At 53.5% G+C, this 5,000-nt stretch overlaps 1 non-coding gene across 1 annotated transcript; it reads left to right on the forward strand.

The window, feature by feature from the left end:
• Positions 1-2,919: 2,919 nt before the first annotated feature.
• Positions 2,920-4,812, forward strand: LOC126323582 (small subunit ribosomal RNA). The gene has a single exon (XR_007559529.1). It is a non-coding gene; the product is annotated as a small subunit ribosomal RNA (ribosomal RNA).
• Positions 4,813-5,000: the final 188 nt, after the last annotated feature.

Genomic DNA, 5,000 nt, shown 5'->3' on the forward strand with positions numbered 1-5,000 from the left:
ACACTAGATCGCGTGTTTCAAGTTGTCCCTTAACCTAACTCAAGTTGTCCCTTAACCTAACTCAAGTTGTCCCTTAACCTAACTCAAGTTGTCCCTTAACCTAACTCAAGTTGTCCCTTAACCTAACTCAATTTGTCCCTTAACCTAACTCAATTTGTCCCTTAACCTAACTCAATTTGTCCCTTAACCTAACTCAATTTGTCCCTTAACCTAACTCAATTTGTCCCTTAACCTAACTCAATTTGTCCCTTAACCTAACTCAATTTGTCCCTTAACCTAACTCAATTTGTCCCTTAACCTAACTCAAGTTGTCCCTTAACCTAACTCAAGTTGTCCCTTAACCTAACTCAATTTGTCCCTTAACCTAACCCACGTTGTCCCTTAACCTAACTCAAGTTGTCCCTTAACCTAACTCAAGTTGTCCCTTAACCTAACTCAAGTTGTCCCTTAACCTAACTCAAGTTGTCCCTTAACCTAACCGACGTTGTCCCTTAACCTAACCGACGTTGTCCCTTAACCTAACCCACGTTGTCCCCTTAACCTAACCCACGTTGTCCCTTAACCTAACCCACGTTGTCCCTTAACCTAACCCACGTTGTCCCTTAACCTAACCCACGTTGTCCCTTAACCTAACCCACGTTGTCCCTTAACCTAACCCACGTTGTCCCTTAACCTAACCCACGTTGTCCCCTTAACCTAACCCACGTTGTCCCTTAACCTAACCCACGTTGTCCCTTAACCTAACCCACGTTGTCCCTTAACCTAACCCACGTTGTCCCTTAACCTAACCCACGTTGTCCCTTAACCTAACCCACGTTGTCCCTTAACCTAACCCCACGTTGTCCCTTCTTAACCTAACCCACGTTGTCCCTTAACCTAACCCACGTTGTCCCTTAACCTAACCCACGTTGTCCCTTAACCTAACCCACGTTGTCCCTTAACCTAACCCACGTTGTCCCTTAACCTAACCCACGTTGTCCCTTAACCTAACCCACGTTGTCCCTTAACCTAACCCACGTTGTCCCTTAACCTAACCCACGTTGTCCCTTAACCTAACCCACGTTGTCCCTTAACCTAACCCACGTTGTCCCTTTGCCTAACATAGTTCACTGCTCGGAATCTCTGGTGTCGTTGTTATCCTCATGTAGATGTCTTGCGAGTGTTGCTTACTTTCCACATATTCCTGCTATCCACTGTCAATTGTACTGCAATAGGACTATATCGCCGACCCCCCCCCTCCCCCCCCTCTGTCCCCCTCTGTCCCCCTCTTTGTGTCTCTGTCCTCTCAAGCTGGTCGGTCTGGCGTTTGAGTGTTAAATGAGCCTCGCAGCTGTTCAGTTGCATTCAGATGTCGACGCCCTCAGTGTACGTCGTGGTATGGTCTGTGTCCATTGTCCGCTGATGTCGTACGCGTAACCCACACGCTGTACCGATCATCGGTCGTTACGTACAGAGTGAAGTAGTGTGATACGTGTGACCGTACGCTGGCTGTGCCCAACGGTGTCGAATCTCAATTTCCATATGTTGTGCTTGATGCTACTTGTCTCGTCTCCCAATAACAGCTAGGTTGCACTGTGGTACGCCGTAGAGGCGTGTGGGAGGAACGTACGAACGCATTGTATGTCACCCTGGGTCGCTGGGGGTGGTGGTGCGGTGAGTCAGGTCAGGTCAGGTCAGCGTGAGCCGTCTGATGTAGTGACGCGTGTATTCCGACTTTGTCGTATTGCCTCACACAAAGTGCTACCCTGGTGGACCGCGTTCCATATCTGGGACATGCCGCAGATGCCGGTTGACAGTGGATCGCGGAAGGTACATCGCATACGTGCGCGGGCCACCTTCCACGTGTTCTCTTCTGCACATGTCGCAGTGTGTATGTGGTCTGATGTAGCGTGTCGTGACACATGACATCCTGGCATGCAAGAATTGTTGAATTCGCAAATGTAGGTGGACATCTACGTTTACTGCCCAAGATACGCAAATGAACTGGAAATCCGTTGTTGAGCGGTTGTTCACGCTGGAGGTGAATCTGTGATGGCGACGATCGGTACAGCTATTAACCGGTTGTTTCAGCGGTACCCGCCACATCCACACGCGTGACTAGGCCCATGTGGGTATGAAGCGATACGCGGCGGTGGCTTGGTGGGACTGTTCCCGGCCGGTGAAGGGGGGCCGCCCGGCGTGTTGGCCGCGCGCTGCGTGGGCGCACGCGCAACAGGCGGCTGGTGGGGGGCGCCGAGTGGCAGGAGCGCCAGCCGACGGGCCCGGCAGGCGGCGCAGCTACGCTGCGGCGCACCCTGCACGCGGCGCCTGGCGGCCAAAGTTGGTTCAGCCGAGCCCGGTGCGAAGCGCGGTGGACATCTGCAGTGTGCTGGTCTGATTGAGGACTGTGTGCGTTGAGGATGCGCCGCCGCCTGGCACTCGGCGCCGCGACGCCGTCTGCTGCTCGGTCGCCCCAGCGGTTCTCGCAGGTGGTTTGTATCGCAGTTGTGCGGACGTGTTGGCGCGTGCGCTGTGCTGGGAGAGTTCGCTTCTGCACCCAAGTGGGGCTTTGCCCTTGTGTGGCGCTGGCGTTGGAGCTGCCGGTCACCATAGGTGGCGCGTGTTGTCTCCCGCCGGCAATGCCACGACAGCACGCTCCCGGGCCTCTGTCGGCAGCGGCAAGCTCAGTTGGGAGCAAGGGTGTTCGCACTAAAACCGTCTACTCGCCTAACTCCGGGCGATTGCGCCTCTCTCGAAACCGACCAAGTACCTAGGACGGCGCTGCGCGCCGCCGGGACCTGAGAGGGTTTCGAGGTGTATCGTGCAGGGGAGCTCGGCCTCCTCCTGTTTGCAGAATAATTGAGCGGACGCTTGCGTGTTCGCGCGGGCCCCCGGGACACACTCCCGGGCGGCCGGCTGCTCAGCTCTAGTTGACGCAGCTCCCTGGTTGATCCTGCCAGTAGTCATATGCTTGTCTCAAAGATTAAGCCATGCATGTCTCAGTACAAGCCGCATTAAGGTGAAACCGCGAATGGCTCATTAAATCAGTTATGGTTCCTTAGATCGTACCCACGTTACTTGGATAACTGTGGTAATTCTAGAGCTAATACATGCAAACAGAGTCCCGACCAGAGATGGAAGGGACGCTTTTATTAGATCAAAACCAATCGGATTGGCTTGTCTGGTCCGTTTGCCTTGGTGACTCTGAATAACTTTGGGCTGATCGCACGGTCCTCGTACCGGCGACGCATCTTTCAAATGTCTGCCTTATCAACTGTCGATGGTAGGTTCTGCGCCTACCATGGTTGTAACGGGTAACGGGGAATCAGGGTTCGATTCCGGAGAGGGAGCCTGAGAAACGGCTACCACATCCAAGGAAGGCAGCAGGCGCGCAAATTACCCACTCCCGGCACGGGGAGGTAGTGACGAAAAATAACGATACGGGACTCATCCGAGGCCCCGTAATCGGAATGAGTACACTTTAAATCCTTTAACGAGTATCTATTGGAGGGCAAGTCTGGTGCCAGCAGCCGCGGTAATTCCAGCTCCAATAGCGTATATTAAAGTTGTTGCGGTTAAAAAGCTCGTAGTTGGATTTGTGTCCCACGCTGTTGGTTCACCGCCCGTCGGTGTTTAACTGGCATGTATCGTGGGACGTCCTGCCGGTGGGGCGAGCCGAAGGGGTGCTTTCGCGTCCCGAGGCGGACCCCGTTTAAATCCTACCAGGGTGCTCTTTGTTGAGTGTCTCGGTGGGCCGGCACGTTTACTTTGAACAAATTAGAGTGCTTAAAGCAGGCAAGCCCGCCTGAATACTGTGTGCATGGAATAATGGAATAGGACCTCGGTTCTATTTTGTTGGTTTTCGGAACCCGAGGTAATGATTAATAGGGACAGGCGGGGGCATTCGTATTGCGACGTTAGAGGTGAAATTCTTGGATCGTCGCAAGACGAACAGAAGCGAAAGCATTTGCCAAGTATGTTTTCATTAATCAAGAACGAAAGTTAGAGGTTCGAAGGCGATCAGATACCGCCCTAGTTCTAACCATAAACGATGCCAGCCAGCGATCCGCCGCAGTTCCTCCGATGACTCGGCGGGCAGCCTCCGGGAAACCAAAGCTTTTGGGTTCCGGGGGAAGTATGGTTGCAAAGCTGAAACTTAAAGGAATTGACGGAAGGGCACCACCAGGAGTGGAGCCTGCGGCTTAATTTGACTCAACACGGGAAACCTCACCAGGCCCGGACACCGGAAGGATTGACAGATTGATAGCTCTTTCTTGATTCGGTGGGTGGTGGTGCATGGCCGTTCTTAGTTGGTGGAGCGATTTGTCTGGTTAATTCCGATAACGAACGAGACTCTAGCCTGCTAACTAGTCGCGTGACATCCTTCGTGCTGTCAGCGATTACTTTTCTTCTTAGAGGGACAGGCGGCTTCTAGCCGCACGAGATTGAGCAATAACAGGTCTGTGATGCCCTTAGATGTTCTGGGCCGCACGCGCGCTACACTGAAGGAATCAGCGTGTCTTCCTAGGCCGAAAGGTCGGGGTAACCCGCTGAACCTCCTTCGTGCTAGGGATTGGGGCTTGCAATTGTTCCCCATGAACGAGGAATTCCCAGTAAGCGCGAGTCATAAGCTCGCGTTGATTACGTCCCTGCCCTTTGTACACACCGCCCGTCGCTACTACCGATTGAATGATTTAGTGAGGTCTTCGGACTGGTACGCGGCATCGACTCTGTCGTTGCCGATGCTACCGGAAAGATGACCAAACTTGATCATTTAGAGGAAGTAAAAGTCGTAACAAGGTTTCCGTAGGTGAACCTGCGGAAGGATCATTACCGACTAGACTGCATGTCTTTCGATGTGCGTGTCGTGTCGCGCAACACGCTACCTGTACGGCAGTGGCCGTGCGCCGCGTGCGGAACCACGCGTGCCTCTCAAAACTAGCGGAAGTGTTGTTGTTGTGTGGTACGAGCGCTGAAGCTCTGGAGCGGCTGGCCTGCGGTACCTGGCGCCTGGCGCCGGT

Source organism: Schistocerca gregaria, unplaced genomic scaffold, assembly GCF_023897955.1.
Source record: "Schistocerca gregaria isolate iqSchGreg1 unplaced genomic scaffold, iqSchGreg1.2 ptg000858l, whole genome shotgun sequence".
Classification (NCBI taxonomy): Eukaryota; Metazoa; Arthropoda; class Insecta; order Orthoptera; family Acrididae; genus Schistocerca; species Schistocerca gregaria.